Raw genomic sequence first — 20144 nt, 5'->3', positions numbered from 1 at the left:
AATCTCCTGACAAAATACTTGGAGTGCAGTCTAATTATAGCCAGCAGTGGTGCATGGAGCTAAACTGGATAAACTACATATGCAAGCATGGGAGTCCTAATGCTGTTTAACCCAAACCTGTTTGATCAGATAGTGGCAGCACACAAAATTGCATGCAGCTTACTTACTGTATCTATTTCAACACCCAGTCAGTGCTATTTTGTGGTTTATCATCTCAGCAAGAGGCATAATTTTGTGAGAATTTCTTAACAATTCAGGCTAACCTGCGTCTCTTGAAGGAAATGGCATTGTGGCTGCAAATGATAACAGAAGATCTGGTGGAGTTAATTAGAACTGGCCAACGAGATCCATGATGCAAGGTGGTGGGAGTAAAGCATTTACTGACACTCTGATATAGGTGTTTGTGCAGGAACAGGGTAGACGTGTTGTTTAGTTTAGTTTAGTTTAGAGATACAATGTGGAAACAGGCCCTTCAGCCTAACGAGTCCACACCGACTAGTGTTCCCCACAAATTAACACTACCCCACCTACCCACCACACTAGGGACAATTTTACATTCATGCCATAGAGTTATAGAGTGATGCAGTTAGGAACCAGGTCCTTCGGCCCAACATGGCCCAGCTACACGTGTCCCACCAGCCTGCATTTGGTCCATATCTCTCCAAACCTATCCTATTCATGTACCTGTCAAACTGTTTCTTAAACGTTGGGATAGTCCCCGCCACAACTACCTCCTCTGGCAAGCCTCTATGTCTTCGGAGTGTGGGAGGAAATCAAAGATTTCGTATAAAACCCACGCAGGTCACGGGGAGAATGTACAAACAACATACAGACCTTAGTCAGGATTGAACTGGGGTCTCTCTCGCTACAAGGCAGTAGCTCTACCTCTACGCCAACTGTGGAGGTCAGTACTACGTCGAACACTGAGGCTTTATTAAAATGCTGCTACAGTTCAATACCTCACAAACAAACTCAGTCAATGACTACATCTTCAAATAACATATCTCATCAGTTTTATCATTAGCTTCATACTCCGCTCAAAGCACAACACCAACATCATCCAACTACAATATCTATCAAAAACATCTCACATAAAAGCGATAGATCTTAATTATTTTTCTGTATAGACAATGATAGTCTGAAGAAGGGTCTCGACCCGAAATGTCACCCATTCCTTCTCTCCAGAGATGCTGTCTGTCCCGCTGAGTTACTCCAGCTTTTTGTATCTAACCTAATTTAATTCTGTTGCATTTAGGTTTAATTCAGATATATTTATTCACCTTTATGCAAAACTGTTATTATATGACTTGAAACCAAAAGTTCATCAAGCTTAGAAAATCTCTGAGTATACGCAATGCTCTTTATTAAACTTTATTTATATTTACTGCAATGTTTCAAAAATAACTAAATACATCTCCAAGCAGAATATATTTATGACTGTCATATCACATTTAAATAAATATTACTAGATAATTCTACGTTAGAGATGGCGTGAGGGGAATGAAAATAATGGCCAAAATTGACTTCACTTTGCATCTCCAAATAAAGCTATGTTGCCCTGTGCATAGTTTTACACCGAGGGGCTTCTGATTAGCACTGAAAGCATCATAATAAAATCGTGAGTAAAACAATAATCTATGTTCTGAACTAGACAGGATTGTTTTTACGAATACTTTAAAAGTTACAAAAATCCGATTATCCACAGTACTTTATGAATTTGGAGACGTGAAATCAACCTTTAAACTGATAAATGTATCTTCTTTCACCAATTGCCTATAATCCTTTGTTCAAGACATCTATTTTAGACAAAACGTTCGCATATTGGGAAAGATTAGGAATCAAAACACTCGGAGATCTTTATGGGATGGAAACTCTTCTCTCATTTCAAGAATTACAGTCGAAATATCACCTGAAAGGTAATCAATATTTCAGATACCTACAAATTCGAGGATATCTGAAAACATATACCCAAGGCTACCAATCTTTGTTGCCAGACATACTAGACAAATGTATGAATAGAAATTCGGAGTCAAACAAGTTAATATCATATCTGTATAACACCTTTTATATATAGAAATCCCATCGTCAGAAGCAATTAGAAGAGCCTGGGAAGATGAACTTGGCCTAACAATTCTAAAAGACAGATGGGAATATATACACAATTGTTCGATTAACGTTAGGCATTCGTTAATTCATTATAAAATACTGCACAGACTCTACTATTCAAAGTCTAAACTGAATAAGATCTTTCCAAAAGAATCTCCTATTTGTGATAAATGTCTCCTTCAGGAAGCAACTATAACACAATTCCTTCGCCTCTTGTATAAAGTCACATAATTTTTGAAGAGCAATTTTTGAACTTTTTTCACAAACACTGAAAACAAAATTGGACCCCGATACGGAATTAATTATTCTAGGTACATCAGAAGACTGCTCTGAGCTATAATTATTTCAAAGACGTTTCCATAATTATGACCTGATAACGGCAAAAAAATGAATACTCAAATATTGGTAACATACATCTGTCCCTGCTATTAAAATGTGGATTACAAACATGTCTGAGATGCTACATCTTGAAAATATTAGACTTGTCTTAGCAGAAAAACTAGATCATTTTCAAAGACATGGACACCATTCATTGATTTATTACAAGGATAGTATGGTACAACACAATTTTGGAGTTAAATCTAATTACGGGTTGGGTGATGGGTTGGGAGGGGTGTGAGGTAGGTATATCAGCACTTTTTTCTTTCTTTCTCTTTTTGTCTTTTTATCTTTCAATTCCTTTCTTCTTTCTTTTATTTACTCTTTGGCTACACCACTTTGTTAGTCTAGGGGTTCTATCTTTGCACATTTCACTTTTTCTCTTTCTTGCTTTTTCTCCTTTCTTTTCTTCTAACTATAGCTAAAAGTTAAAATTGAAGCTGTACAATAACTGTATTATGTCATATGCCATTGGTTATATTTTTGTACATTTGCTTCTAATAAATAAAAAAATATATATTTTTAAATAAATAAAAAAACATGCCAATCAGATAGCTGCAGATGAACTTATTCTAGTTCTCTCAGGGCCCCTGGCCACACAACTGTAATCGACCCAACCACACAGCGGTATTTTGTCATTGTTAGATGAATTCATCCCTGAGATTGGAAGACAAATTAAATTGCAAGTGCTAGAATTTGAAACAAAACAAAAATGTTGGAAGAACTCAGTCAAGCAGTATCATTGGTAAAAGAAGGTAGACAAAAATGCTGGAGAAACTCAGTGGGTGAGACAGCATCTATGGAGCAAAGGAATAGGTGACGTTTCAGGTTGAGACCCTTCTTCAGGGAAACCAGTTAACATTTCAGGTCATGGACCCTTTATCAGTTCTGATGAAAAATCCATGACCTGAAGTATTAACAGGTTTCTCTTACTACAGATACGCTTGACTGGCTGAGTTCTTACAGCATTTCTGTTTTTGTTTCTCATCCATGGTGTTGTATGGCTTCCCTTCTCCTTCAGATCTTATGACTATGATCTACCATGTTTTTGGTCTAAAGTGCACCCTGGAGTGATTCTAAATTTGTATTACATTTGCACTGACAGCAGCCTGACTTTGGAGAACATTATGCAAATGATCTCTGAGAAAAATTGAGACCAGAAGCACTATCTTGTCAAATTTAACGCTTATCTACTTTGTAGAAAAAGACTTAATTCAAAGTTAATGTCATAACTTAATCCAATAAAATCAGGATTTAATAAGTAATAAAAAAGTCAAAATCTGAAAATGAAGGAAGTTAACATTTTCTACATAGGTTACCGTACTAATATAAATTTCCAATGGTGTTTGAAGATGCACTTTATGTTTCTAAAGCTAGAAAATAATTTTCTGAATATTTTTGCTTCAGTTTTACTCTTGTGATTTCGGTATGGTGTCACAAAGAGACTCAGTCAATGTGGAAATATCTGAAGCTACTAATAACATGGAAGATAATTATTCTAGTAAAGATAATGCTTCATGTTGAGAAGATAATAAATGACAACTTAATCTTGTCTGTATCCTTTGGGACTAGTTGAGTAAAACTACAGAACTGTGTAATAATGCCATACATTAAAATAACATATTTTCTTTTATTCGTATGTTAATAATATTAAATTAAAACATCCTGATGGGATTTGTAAAATAAATCAAAGAGATCTTTTTACTTTTTTCTAATGGCTCAAACTTATTTTACACACTCAACAAAATGATTTATCAATCTCAAAGGCTATAAAGTGTGATTCGGAAGCTACAAGCTTTACATATTGGTGCAAAAATGAATTATCAAAGAGAGGGAGATTGTGCGCTTAAAATATAATTTTCTTTGACAATTCAAAATGTTTAGGTAATTCAAGGCCAAAATTTATAGATTTGTGAATAATAGCAAAATAGGAGACAGAATAAATCACAGAGATAAAGAAGCCAGAATCGGAACTATTTATACACTGTTCAAATGGCAAGAGCAATTTTGAGGAGCATAACTCTAACAGTATTACCCGTCTCAATAGCAATGTTAGCTCAATTAAAATAATTTAAACTCAAGATGACAATCATGCTGCAAATGCTTATTCTTAAATATTTTACTGTTACTCCACCTCTTGTCTTGCTGCCTTATTTAGATATGGTTTTGTTATGTTTCATATCTATTCCTGCTCTTTGAATAAATTATGAAATGCAGTGGAGTAGTGTAAAATTGTGATTTTAATAACTCGTGCAAGACCATACTATATTTATTAATTAATCTGATTTACTTGATAAATATTATGTTATAGACACAAATTATATTTATATCTTAGAAAATGGAATAGGATTTGATTTAGTCAAGCTGATTTCCTAAACATTTTTATTAATGTTATTTGCTGTGCCTCATTACTTTGATTAACCATTAGGAAAATTCAAGTCTAGGGTATTATTTCCAAGTGCCGTTAAATCAAGAGTAGCTGCCCCTCTCCACAGTATTAGCACATATGTGATTTTTACTAATTGGGCGACCAAATTGATCTGCCAATGTGTTGATTTGAGTGATTAGACTTTACATGTCTAACTTGACAAGATGGAAACATTCACCCAATGATGCCCAAGAAGTGATGAGTTGGTTAGAACTGGTAGTGCCTAAAGAGGAAAGATCTCAATGCTTTGGAGAACTTGTCAGTGCAATGTTGAAAATATGCAGCTGCACAGTCATCTTTGCACCTTGACTAAGATTGTTTTCTCCCCCGTAAATTTCTGATGACAAACTATAATAGCAGCACATCAATTTAAGAACGGAGTCCTGGTCCATTGTAATGACCACGTTCTTTATGGTACATGATCACTGCAAATTGGCCGGGTAATATACTTTCTAAAATAATGGCCTGGAACTTCCTGGAAACATACTAATAATGGAGAAGCTCCAGAGAATAATGACAGAAGTGAAATATAATACCATGCTTTACCGCACCATCAGTTACAGATGCCTGTCCTTTAGTACTTTTGTGAGCTGGTCCCTCAACCTAATCAAGAGAGGGCTTACAGGTCTATTCCTGTGGGTCATAGTCCTTATCTTTGTATCTTCTTGAGTGATGACACATTCAGAAAAGATAGAAAGTGCCGCAAAAGAGCTTAACAAGAATATATTAATTAAAATTAACTTTTTGTAATTGATTTGAGTTAATTTCAGATGAAGCTCATATACCTCCTGGAGTTAAGTCTCCCTGGCTTAGAAATGTCATTGTGAAGCTCAACATTGTGAGCGAGGTAATAGAAATACTTCAGATAATTGATGGCTCTATTTCCAACACATTCCCCAAAGCTCAGATTCTTGGTCTCCGAGTTCAGCCTAACCAGGTTCCAAAGTACCTATGCTCTGTTTACCATTTCTTGTAATAGTTCTCTCCCCATTTTACATTCTCTGCCATGCACCGTTCCTTCTGCCCCTCACACAATTGCTCCTGCAGCTCGGTATCTTGCTCCTAAAGACTTGCCTTGGACCTCAATTTCACTTCATATTCCGCCGGACCCATGCTTTCAACCAACACTTCTCCACTTACCCAATATCCACTAAGGATCGCAAGCTCACCTGCCTCCAGACCAGGATCTCCACTGACGTGACAGGACCTAATCTTGACAGGATCTGCCAGAGATTGAAGCATGAGGTGCCAACAAAAATAACAATGCAGCTGTGATCTGATCTCAGAGTCTACTACAGGTGACTGTGGCAGGACCTGAATACCTTCATAAGCTACAAGCCAAAATCAGGAGCAATCTCTGACAATAGTGATTCTCCACTCGATGAGCTCAATGCCTCTTACCTATTTTCAAACAGGCGAACAAAGATCTACCAAGGTACATCCCCCCGTTCCCAACGACCACTGATCCATTCATCTCTGTGACAGAAGTCAGGTCTGCTTTCACAATGGTAAACTCTTGGAAAGCAGCTGGCCGGGATGGAGTCCTGGACTGGTTCTGAAATCATGAACCAATCAGTTGGCCACAGTTTTGCAACATTTTCAACCACTCATTTCAGCAGTCCACTGTCCCCATCTGCATCATGGAAACCTTCATCTTTCCAGTCCCCAAGAATAATAATGACTTGTTAAAATGACTACTGCCCAGTAGCTATAACATCAGCCATAATTAAGTACTTTGAAAGATTGGTAGTGGTCCATATCTGCATCAGTTTTCAGGACAAACTAGTCCCCTTGCAATTGTACACTTTGTACTTCATTTAGCTCTGGATCACCTTTACAATATGTCAAGATGCAATGCAGTGACTATAGTCAGCCTTCAACGCCATAATGCTGAATAAACCTATCCTTAAAGTTCTAGATCTTTGCCTTGGCATCTCACTGCAACAGGTTCCCAACTGGCAGGCCACGGATGGTTAGAATTGGTCATAACATTTTCTCTACCTTAACTATCAACTCTGGTGCTCATTAGGGTTGTGGTCTCAGTCCCCTATTCAATTCCCCGCACAACATGACTGTGTGGCAATGTACAACACCATCTCAACCTTTAAGCATAGGAAAGAACTGCAGATGCTGGTTTAAATCGAAGGTAGACACAAAATGCTAGAGTACTCAGCAGGACAGGCAGCATCTCTTCAGACTGAAGAAGGGTCTCGATCTGAAACGTCACCCATTCCTTCTCTCCAGAGATGCAGCCTGTCCCGCTGAGTTACTTCAGTATTTTGTGTCTACTCGATCTTTAAGTTTGCCAATGTTGTTCGCCACATCATCAAAAAAGATGACATGAAGTACTGGAGAGAGATTGGGAACCTTGTGGCATGGTGTCACGACAACAACCAACCTCGTAACATCAGCAAGATGAAAGTATTGGCCGTTGGTAGTAAAAAATGTCTCATGGAAGGTAGCAAAACTGGTAAAGATGTATGCTCTAACTTCTCTCAAAACAATTCCTCGAGAGTTACTTACATTGAGCTACATGATGCAGGCAATGAGTTTATCAGCAGGAACATGGTGCCTGGGACCATGATTGAAGAAAAATTGTGATCCAGGTGCTGTCTTGCAGGAATGGAGGCAAGGGAAGATGTGTTGGTTCCCCAAAAAATGTAATATCATAACATGCCCTTCAGAAACTCAGTAAGCGCCATTTGAAAGCTAATTTGAGGGTTGAATGGTAAGATTGTAACTGCTTGTCCCTTTTATTTGTGTTTCTAAATGATAGCTGAATCCTCCAAATGTTTACTACCTTCAAATCCCTCCCAACAATTAATTTCTCTATGGGCAATTTGTTAACCAGAAATATATTTAATAACTGTTGCACTCTGCCACATGCCTGTGTTGATTCGCAATACCAATTAGTTAAGTTACATATTGTAAGTCTGTTGTTCCACTTTTAATTTTCAGAAATCCAGTTTTCACCTGTAATCTTAGTGCTATGTCTTTAATGACTGTGTTGGAAACTTAATTTGAAAATCAAGTGGTGACATTATTACAACATAAACATTAAAAAATTATGAAAAGGAATAGGGAGATAATTAATGAAAGGTTCCATGACGTGATTACATCCTAATTCAGTTAATTACAAGCAAATATATAGATAACATAATTATTTTTTTACTGCAGAGAAGATGCTCTGACTACTTTGTTGTGATATTTTAAGTGCATTCAAAAAGAAAGGCCCTGAAACTTCTGTGAAATAAAACAATGAGTTTAAGGGATCTTGTCCTCATTAATATATAAATCATTCATGAACTTGTGGTAAATGACATACCCTATGCATTGCAAATTGTCCCATGTTGGTGGACAATTTGTACATTAATAACTTCACAAAAATGTCAGATGGCCTGAACTTCCTCTTATTTTCACATTAAATTAAGTAAACTTCCTCAGTAAGTTAGGATCATACTTAACAGTAAAATACATTTTCAACAATGTGAGAACTATTACCCAATGTCATTAAAAAATCAATTTAACTATTCAGTCACATTTCTGTCAGTAATAAGTATTTTAAGAGATTTAAACAATGACAAAGCTTAATTTAACCTTCTCCCTCTATTTCTTTTTCTATTAATTATTTTCACTTTTTCATGGGACAAGGCCCTCTACAGTGAGGAGAGTATTTTAATTCCAATCTCACATTGTTCTTGAGAGAATGGATTTAAACCATCTTAACTGCGTAAACTATCACAGTCACTGTAGTAAAGATAATCGCACACTGCTGTTGGGTAGAGAGTCAGTGGTACTGAAGGAAAACTTCAGAATGCTATGTGACTTGCAAGGACCAAGATTCCCACATATTTGCAATTTCTATCCTTTGAAACAGCAAGGGTAGGAGTTTTAGGAAATGCCTTGGAAAGTTGCTGCAGTGCATGTTGTAGATAGGAAACATTGCTGAGAGTTCCTGATAAAACTCAAACTAGGATGTAGAAAACAGGTAATTAGTGAATATGTCCGTCAAGATCATACTGCCCATTGTACTTTCTGCCACTTTACTAGTTATTGAGAGTAATTCCACACATTAGATTTGTAATGGCTTTGGTGGACAGATAATACTTAAACAATTTTTCACAGTGGTGGGGAGACTTATTCCAATGTTAGAGCTAAAATAGAACAGCTTAATAAGATGTGGATCTAGGTTTTAAGCAGTACTGTTCAGTATCCCAACCAAAATATTGTCAAGAGACATGAGTGACTGCAAATGCTGGAATCTGGAGCAAGCAATCAACTGCCAGAGGGACTCAGCATGTTGAGCAGCATCTCCAGAAACATATGGATGGTTGACATCTCGGGTGAAGACCTGCATCAGGACTGAAAGTGTAGAGAGAAGATATCCAGTATATAGATATGGGAGGAAGAGATAAGACAGAGGTTGCAGGTGGTAGGTGGAATCCAAATAAGGTTTGTTTGATGCACAGGTGGAGTCATGTGGAGGAGGGGAGGAGGAAGTATAGAGTATGTAGACTTGCATATTGTCCAATGTGGGTCTCTTGATGGGACTGAGGGAGAAAGTGCAAGGGCAAGTGTTACACCTCCAACAGTTTCAGAGGAAAATACCAGGGGATGGGGAAGAATAGATTGGAGGGAATACATGGAACAAAGAGTCACTGAGTGAGTGGTTCCTGCAAAATTAAGAGAGGGAGAGGGAGAGGCAAAGATGGGACTGGTAGCTCTATCCCACAAGAGACGGTGGAAATGGTAAAGAATTCTGTGCTAAATGCAAAGGCTAGCTAGTGAGGTGAAAGGTGAGGACCAAGGAAACTCCATCCTTATTCTGCCTGGGCGAAGGATGTGTGAAAGCAAATGTGTGGGAAATGGAGAGCACCATGAAAAATGACAAGAGGGAAGCCACATTTCATGAAAAACAAGGACATTTCAGAGCTCCCGGAATAGAAACTTATCTTTGGAGCAGGTGTTGAGGGAAGGGGTTGATGTCCTTACAGGATATTGAGTGGGATGAGGTGTAATTAAAGTAGTGTGGGACTCCATTGCTATATGAATAGATATTGGAGGATAGTTTGTCTCCTGCGATGGAGACAGAGAATCTAGGAACGGAAGTGTCAGGAATAGTATAGGTGAATTTTGGGAAGAGTGTAAGTTGGTGTCTAAGGTGATAAAATTGATGAGATCAGTATGAATGCAGGAAGTAGCACCAATGCAGTTTTGGAAATAGTGGAGAGTGAATTGGGGATGATGCCAGGATAGGTTTGGGACAATAAATGATCCACACAGCCAACAGAAAGACTGAAGGATCTGGAGCCTATGTGAGTGTGGGAGGATTTTCACGATATTATCAGGACCATTTCTCAATATAATACCGAGTGAACTGAATTAACTTCAAACTAATGTGTGATGGTGAGAAACCTGAGTTATGACCAATGATCTATTCAGCAAGTAGCTGAAGGTGATTATAAATACTTCAGCATTGCCTTCGGCTGTCACTAGCTAGACTGTCATCTTTGAGAATGGAATTGTTCTTGAAACAACCTCCACCTGTTAGCTTTTTAATTATCCGCCATCATTCACAACTGGATGAAACATGTCTACAAATGTTTTGATCAGATCTGTTACTGGATTAGTTAGTAGTCTGTGGCTGTTGCTTGGCTGCACTGTTGCCTCCCCAAACTGGAAACTCAGTTTATGTACAACTGGTATAACACTTGAAATGCAGTGGAATGATAAAATGCTTGGTCAAGGAGTTAAGGCCCTGTCCCACTTGGGCGTCATTTGCGCTTCACGCAGATGGCGCGCGAAGATTTAGTACATCCCAAAATTCTGGGGCGCTGCTCGCGACCGTGCGTCACTGCCTATGTCACCACGCACCTTACATAGAAACATAGAAACATAGAAAATAGGTGCAGGAGTAGGCCATTCGGCCCTTCAAGCCTGCACCACCATTCAATATGATCATGGCTGATCATCCAACTCAGTATCCTGTACCTGCCTTCTCTCCATACCCCCTGATCCCTTTAGCCACAAGGGCCACATCTAACTCCCTCTTAAATATACCAAATGAACTGGCCTCAACTACCTTCTGCGGGAGAGAATTCCAGAGATTCACTACTCTCTGTGTGAAAAATGTTTTCCTCATCTCGGTCCTAAAAGATTTCCCGATTATCCTTAAACTGTGACCCCTTGTTCTGGACTTCCCCAACATCGGGAACAATCTTCCTGCATCTAGCCTGTCCAACCATTTAAGAATTTTGTAAGTTTCTATAAGATCCCCCCTCAATCTTCTAAATTCTAGCGAATACAAACCGAGTCTATCCAGTCTTTCTTCATATGAAAGTCCTGACATCCCAGGAATCAGTCTGGTGAACCTTCTCTGTACTCCCTCTATGGCAAGAATGTCTTTCCTCAGATTAGGAGACCAAAACTGTACGCAATACTCCAGGTGTGGTCTCACCAAGACCCTGTACAACTGCAGTAGAACCTCCCTGCTCCTATACTCAAATCCTTTTGCTATGAATGCTAACATACCATTCGCCTTCTTCACTGCCTGCTGCACCTGCATGCCTACTTTCAATGACTGGTGTACCATGACACCCAGGTCTCGTTGCATCTCCCCCTTTCCTAATCGGCCACCATTCAGATAATAATCTACTTTCCTGTTTTTGCCACCAAAGTGGATAACCTCACATTTATCCACATTATACTGCATCTGCCATGCATTTGCCCACTCACCCAGCCTATCCAAGTCACCTTGCAGCCTCCTAGCATCCTCCTCACAGCTAACACTGCCCCCCAGCTTCGTGTCATCCGCAAACTTGGAGATGTTGCATTCAATTCCCTCGTCCAAATCATTAATATATATCGTAAATAGCTGGGGTTCCAGAACTGAGCCTTGCGGTACCCCACTAGTCACTGCCTGCCATTGTGAAAAGGACCCGTTTACTCCTACTCTTTGCTTCCTGTCTGCCAGCCAGTTCTCTATCCATATCAATACTGAACCCCCAATACCGTGTGCTTTACCTTGCCCGCGTAATGCGCACCATGCACGCATAATGCACACCATGCGCGTATCACGTGCGCGTCGTGACGCGTAAATGATGTCGTGTAAATTACGCGCAAATGACGCCCATGTGGGACAGGCATATTTAGTATTAAATTGGATTATTTTAGAGGGGAAAGTGGTGAAGAGATTTAGGGAGCAAATTCCAAAGCTTATGCTCTTGGCACTTTAAGGAAAGCTTATTAATGAGGGAACAATTAAGTTCAGAGATGCCGATTGATACTCCTCTGTGATTTTCTGGTCAATTCACCCATCCCTGATAACACACACTCCATTTTTTCACCTGCCTTTTTAATTCTTCCCTCCGAATGGCCAGGAACCCAAACTATCTTATCACGCGAAGCTGTGATTGACTTGCATATTGTCCAAAGTGATATGTTGCATTTGGGCTCACAACATTTGTTTGTTTATTCCTTCTATCATCACAGGGAGTCACTTTAATTCACCGTGTTATTCTGCTCTGACCACACTGTCTTTGGCCACCAATAAATCTCAATGAAGTCTAACATAAGAGCACCTCAACTTCTGGCATGACAGATTACTGACTTCCAGACTTGACAATGAATTCAGCAATGTTACAATTGTCAGTCATTCCTACTCTTAGGTACCCTAGGTACATGTGACAATAAAGTGACATTCATTAATTAACTCATTCATTTATTCATGCATGCATTCATTCATTCATACATATAGTCCAGCTGTGTTGAACAACTTGATTGACCATGAAGAACGACCAGTGTCATTCAAAACAATTCAAGAGACAAGTCAAGAGTTTAATTGTCATACATATGGGCAACAGAACAATAACATTCTTGCAGCAGCTTAACAGGCCCATAAATGTAATAGATAGTTGCTGAGGTTAGTGTTGTGTAATGTTCATGAGCCTGATGGTTACTACGAAGAGGCTACTCTTGAACCTGGTGGCTATGGTTTTTAGACTCCTGTACATTCTCCTGAGAGTAGGAGCGAGATGACAGGTTGGTGGGGTTCTTTGATGAGACTGGCTGCCTTCTTGATACAGCACCTATAGGTCCCTTCAATGGAAGGGAGATCAGTACATCTGATGGACCACAATGGTAAACCACTCTCTGTAATCTCCTTCGTTCCTGGGCATTTGAGTTGCCGAACCAAGCCATGATGCAACCAGTTAGTGTGCTCTGCAGAAGTTCAATGCAGTATTGAACAAATAATGAAACTCCTCAATGTTCTGATGAAGTAGAGGCATTGATTGACTTTCTTTGTGATTGCAAATTTGGTAGACTTTTGAAATGTGAAATTGATGTGAATATCTAAAAACAATTTAATATTACTAAAACCATAAAATATTTAAAGTAATGAATTGTAGTTAAACACATTTGACTATTGTCAGTGTATTATAATTTATATTTTGAAATAAAGAAAAAATGAACAAAATACTTAGCAAAAAAAAAAGCTTTTTAGTCACAGTCTGCAACCCTTATAAATGAAGGGGCCAAATAGAATTTCTCACTGTATGGACAAAATCAGAGACCAGAATGTTTTAATTATATCTTTATTTTCTATTTAAAGCATGTATTTGTTAATCACCTGATTCAATTCAATTCATTTCATTTCATTTTAAAACAATTTGTAAATACAATGGCCGGAAGTGGCGGCACTGCCTTGCAGCTGCGGCTCGACTGCAGTCCTTTTGTCTTTTCTGTTTTTTGTTTTCTCTTGTCCCGTTTTTACAGTTTATTTCGGTTTATTTAGTTGTGTATGTGTGGGGGGGGGTGGGTGTAACATGTTTTTTGACTCTTCCTTCAGGGGGGGATGCGACCTTTCCTGCCGTATTCCCCGTCTCCGTATCCGTCTGCGCTGAGGCCTATCGCAGAGCTGGCGGCCTCCAACTGCGACCGACCTCGAGGCTGCGGAGGCAGAGCCAGGACTTACCAACGCGAGGCTGGCTGACTTCGGGGCTGTGGTTGCGGTGCGGCCCAACTTCCGACCCGACTTTGGAGCCTCGGAGGCTCGGCCGCGGGCCAGTGGGCCAGTGGACGACATCATCGGGAGCTCGAGTTCTGTTTTCCGGAGCTCCCGCAACTACAGCTGCGTCCGCTGGACTGGAGGACGGCAGCTTCGGCAGCTTCGACCGCCCCGGGCCGCGGAGTTTGAACCGGCCCGTTTGCGGAGCACGGATTCAGCCGTGGGACTTACCTACCATCACCTGGCGGGGTCACAACATCGGAGGCTTGGATTGCCTCAGCGCAGAGTGAGAGCAAGGAGGGAAGAGACAATGACTTTGGGACTTAAACTGTGTTGAGTGTTTGTTATTTATTCTATGTTATGACTGCAGGCTAAACCATTTTGTTGCACTGAAAAGTGCAATGACAATAAATTGAACCAAATCAAATTGTGCTTCACATATAGAGGAAATCGGTGAGTCTATATAGCACAGTACGGCATAGTTCTTCTTATGCAGGTAAGATTTAAATGTGTTGGAAGCAATTCAGATGTGATTTACTTGACTATTAAAAAGAATGGACAGGTTGTTTTATGAGAAAGCATAGGATAATCAAGATTTGTACAGTATCGGTTGGAGCTTAGAAGAGCGAGAGATGACTTAATTGAAACATATAAGATATTACGGGATTGGCAAGATGGCTGTGGAAAGGATTTTTCCCCTTGAGCATGAATTAAGAAACAGAGGTAACTGCTTAAATTATAAGATGTTGCCCATTTAAGACTGACAAGCTGATTTTGTTTTCTCACAGAGGATCATGTGCACTTGGACCTCTCTTCCTAAAGCGCAGCAGAAGCAGCAGAAGCAGTGTCTTTGAATAACTTTAAGGCATGGATGGTTGATTTCTTGATAAGCAAGGTGATGAAAGGTGACAACAAGGATAGGCAGGCATGCGAGGCTCAGGTCATGGTTAGATCAGCTATGATCATAATGAATGATGGAGCAGGTTGAACAGGCAAAGTATCAGGCTCCAGATTCTCAGTCATCTGTTTATATATTTGTACATTCTGAAGGTCATGATTTAAAATTGTCAAAATCAATGACACCTTTGACAAGAGTTCAGACCACAACTTAGCTACTGTCAACATCTGTCAAGAATTGTCTCTCCCTTATGACTCCTGTGATGAAGTTGCCATTGTTGCTGGGCCTGAGGGTATACAGGGTCACCTCCTTCAGCGTTTGGCCCAGTTAAGTATGGCATGTGGTAGTGTACACAGTACTTCAGGGTAGCTTTCCTCGACCAGCAAGAAGCAACCTTTGATCTGGTTCTGTTGTCTCTCAATAAACTAACAAAAACTATTCTGATTTTCTTCCCTTTGTGGGTTACCTCTAAGAGGTCATTCCAGCTGGCTTCTTGTTTCTGATCTGATCAGTTAAAAAAAACAAAATTTAGGACTGAGATGAGGAAATATATTTCACACAGAGAATTGTGAATCTGTGGAATTTTCTGCCACAGAGGTCAGTGGAGGCCAATCCACTGGATGTTTTCAAGAGAGAGTTAGATTTAGCTCTTGGGGCTAATGGAATCAAGGGATAACGGGAGAAAGCAGGAACAGGGTACTGATTTTGGATGATCAGCCATGATCATATTGAATGGCGGTGCTGGCTCGATGATCCAAATGGCCTACTCCTGCACCTATTTTCTATGTTTCTAAGATTGGCCTACTTGCTGTGCCAGAGGTCAATAAATGTTTTTGCCTTATAATATAATGAGAAGTTAATCAGACACGCTGAAATGGTAAAACTGCACAGACACGAGGCCAGCCTGTCGGATTAATTCCCTCATTGCATCATAGAGTACAGTGATTTCAGCAAACACTGCATGAGCCAATTTCCTTCCCGTGCACTCTATCTCCAATGTTCATATGTTTTTAAAGAGTTTGGCATTTTAAGTTTATTTGTGGATTTCCATGCCGTAAAGGTTTCCGCTTTGTGATTATACCATTGTTAACCAATTGCATGGAGCCACAACTATGGCAGATACTCGTGTAGCATAGACAAAATAAGAAATATAACTGTTGGCTCCACACATTCAGCTTAAAAAAACCCTCCAATAAAACATAGAACTCAGAACATTGAACAGGCCCTTCAGCCTACAAGGACCATATCTAAAACATAATGCTAATTTAAAATATCCTCTGCCTGCACATAATCCATATCCCTCCATTCCCTGCATGCCCATGGGCCTATCTAAAAGTCTCTTAAATACCATATGAGTGTTCAGTTTGGAGAAACAGCACGGAAACCAGTTATTTGGCCCACTGAGTCTGTGCCAACCAGCTATCCCTGCACATGAACACAATCCTGCACTAGTGTAGCGGCAGATTTTTATATTGTTCAAGAGATTACTCCCTCTAGCCACTAAGTGGACTACATGATTAAGGAGAATTTTGTAATACGCATGTGAGTGGCTCCGTGAGACCTTCAGAGCTTCTTCACAGATAAATCTTCATAACACAGTCTTTGGATTAAAAGATTCTTTATTGTTGATGAAAAACAATAAGGTATACATCCAACCTACTTCCGACTTGTACACTATAATCTTCTTCAAACTCCAGCATATCGCTTTAAAGGTTAGAAAACTCATTGTGTCTCCGTTACACTTCGCATGGTCAAAGGGTATGCCTTCCACATGCTGATCCAAAACTAAAATAAAAACTAAGCTTCTGCACAAGAAACCCAGCTCCAAACACGCCCTAGAACACGTCATAAATTCCACCCACAAAATAACGGGTAGTCTAAAATTTAAAGACACATGCCATAATTAATGACACACAAAACAAGCCAAATGGCCACTACAACTAGGGACAATTTACAATTTTACCAAGCCAATTCACATATGAACCTGTACGTCTTTGAAATGCATGAGGAAACCTGAGCTCCTGGGGAAAACCCACACTGGTCACGGGGAGAACAGACAGACTCCGTACAGACAGCATCTGTGATCAGGGTTGAACTCGGGTCTCTGGCGTTGTAAGGCAGCATCTCTTTCGCTGCACCACCATATCTTCCTCCTTATTTCAATGCATCCTCAATTATAAGATTGTAGTTCTGTTGAAAAGAACCAGAAGCCACTGTGTCTTTCTCACCAAGTGAAAACTGATGGATGACCATCAGCTGAGAAGATCCGACTTCTTTAATTTGATTTCAGCTTTAAGGCTGAAAAACTTGCTATTTGAAGTCTAAAACTCATATTGAGGTCCAATCTATAATTGGTAGAAACTGAGGCTTAAATGGGCAGGAGGTAATGAGGGAAGACAAAAATGCTGGAGTAACTCAGCGGGTGAGGCAGCATCCATGGAGCAAAGGAATAGGTGACGTTTCGGGTCGAAACCCTTCTTCAGACATCAGGAGAATAATGGTACACAGGGGAGAGAAAAGACTTTGCCTTCCATCACAGCGAGGAGGAGATTCACTGTGATGGATGTTTGTGTGAATTGAATTGTTTGACTTGTAGAAATTGTTCTGTTGGTTTGGCTGTAGAAACAGAGTTTCGTTTGAGCTTCATTGAGGTTCAAATGACAATGAATAAATATTGTATTGCATTGTATTATTGAGATTGCATGTTATTTTTGTTCTCTGGTATAGAACCATAGAGTCATAGGATAGCACAGTAAAACAGCAGGTAGAGTTACTACCTCAGAGCTCCAGCAAGCGAGTTCAATCTTGAACTTAGACATGAATTGTCTGCAACTTGCATGCCTTCTGAGCTTCCTCTGACAAAAATATGCAGGTTGTACAATTTAGCACTGTAAATTGCTCTCCTGAGTAGGTGAGTGTTAGCATATGAGAGGAGTTGACAGAACTGAGTGGAGAAAAAAATGGAATTAGTGAAATGGTGCTTGATGATCAACGTATTCTCAATATGCCCGAGGGGATATTCCACTCCTTAGTTTCAGAATGGCTTCCTGATGATGGCAGGTAAACCGAGGCCTCAAAAATTGTCCAAGTCAAGGATACATGAAAGTCCTTCTCCCAATACCAAGCCCAATTATTCTGAAGAAGTGCCCAGACCCAAAATATCACCTATCCACGTTCTCCAGAGATGCTGCCTGTCCCACTGAGTTACTCCAGCACTTTGTTTCCTTTTGTGTAAACCAGCATCTGCAGTTCCTTGTTCCTGGGTTTAATTTAATCTGAGTTAAACCAAAGTGGGAAGTCCTGGACGGTTTCTGGGCGAATATCAACAATTTACCTTGATAGTTTAAAACAGCCTAAGTCTTTACTCCTGCTTGAAGATGTTTCAAAGAAAACTTGGAATTTAAAACTGAAAGTAACTAAGACCATTTGAATGTGATTGATGACAATAAGCATTCAAGAAGTTACAGATGTGGCAAATAACATTAGCAGTGCACTTGCGGAAGGATATTATCTACTGAGCATATGTGCATGATGGACGGTATATAAAAGTGCACAGCTTTGGGAGGTTATGGTTGATTAGACCTACAGTACGTCAGACTTTTGTTAAAGGGTAGGCCAATTCAAAAATGAAATGATCAAAATTGAACCAAACCACAATAATTTACCAATTTCCATCAAACGGTACAACATAGAAACATAGAAAATAGGTGGAGGAGTAGGCCATTCAGCCCTTCGAGCCAGCACCACCATTCAATATGACCATGGCTGATCATCCAAAATCAGTACCCCATTCCAGCTTTCTCCCCATAACCCTTGATTCCATTAGCCCTAAGAGCTATGTATAACACTCTCTTGAAAACATCCAGTGAATTGGTCTCCTGTGTGTGCCTGTGTGATACAGTAACTTGTTAATACACAATACACAATACAATTTATTTGTCACTTGAACCTCATAGAGGCTCAAATGAAATGTTGTTTCTGCAGTCATACACACAAGAAAAAAAGACCCAAGACACAACACAATTTACACAGACATCCATCACAGCGCATCTCCTCCTCGCTGTGATGGAAGGCAAAAAAACTTATCTCTCCCCTGCACGCCCCATTCCCCTCCCAATGTCAGAGTCAAAGCCTCTGGCGGGCGATGGCAATTGTCCCGCGGCCATTAACGCTGCGCCAGGTGATGCAAGGCCCTGCTCCGGGTCTTGTTGTTGGAGCCTCCGGCGGGCGCTAACAAAGTCCCGCAGCCGTTGAAGCCGCGCCGGGCGGTGATGTAAGGCCCCGCTCCAGGCACTCCTCGACCCCGCAACTCGGGCGGGTGAAGTCGCCGTTGCGGAAGCCCCGAAAAGCGGTCTCCCAGCAGAGACCCGCGGGCTCCCGGTGTCACTTTCCACCGGACCTGTGGTAAGCCTCCGAATCCCCGGGGTCGGGTCGCAGCAGCGCGCCACCACCGCTCCACCCGCTCCGAACTCGGCCAGCTCTACGATGGTGTGTAGGTCCGCAGCTCCGCGACTGGAGCCCCAGGTCGTTCCTGCTGGAGGCCGCTCCACGTTGCAGCCCCAATGACAACGGAGGCCCGACAGGGATCTCCGTGCAGGGGAACGATTTTAAAAGTTTCCTCCCCCCCCACACACACACACACACACACACACACATACCCCATCACAACAAAATAAAAACTACATTAAAACGGGACAAAAAATAACAAAAAGACAGACGGACTGCAGAGGCCGCTGCGACGTGAGTCGTGCCGCCCGCCGGATATAAGCATACAACTTATTTTTTATCACATTTTCTTCAACACTAGGAGCTTTCAATGAAATATCAGTAAGGTTTAATCAAACAAATGGCAAGTATATTTGATTGAAACTTGTGTTTTATACTTCATAACAAAGATATCTCACCATATAAAACAACTATACGACAACTTTTATACTTACTACATCCAGATCCCTTTTCCATTATTTTTTTCTTTGCTCGCTTCAAGGTCTCATCGGATTTTTTCCATGGGTAGAATTAATTTCCTAATCTGAATTGGAGCCTTTCATTTGGCAATGTATAATCTGACAATCTATAATGATTTATTTCATTATCTGTGCATTTTTTTCCCAACAAAATACTGTAGGATCTAATTTCATCATAGTTTTGATGCTCTTTGCCATAATAAGTCATGTTAATTTAATCAATCAAAATATTCTTGCACAACATATTAGTTTGCAAAGGGCAGAAATAATACCTTGAATGGAAATTTATAGCAACAAGTTTCATTATGATTATCTGCAAAAGAATAACTGTAAGCTTATCTTCTAAACACTTTTCCTTCAGCT

The sequence above is a fragment of the Amblyraja radiata genome, chromosome 12 (genome assembly GCF_010909765.2).
Source record: "Amblyraja radiata isolate CabotCenter1 chromosome 12, sAmbRad1.1.pri, whole genome shotgun sequence".
Classification (NCBI taxonomy): domain Eukaryota; kingdom Metazoa; phylum Chordata; class Chondrichthyes; order Rajiformes; family Rajidae; genus Amblyraja; species Amblyraja radiata.
Note: the sequence above shows the minus strand (reverse complement) of the source record.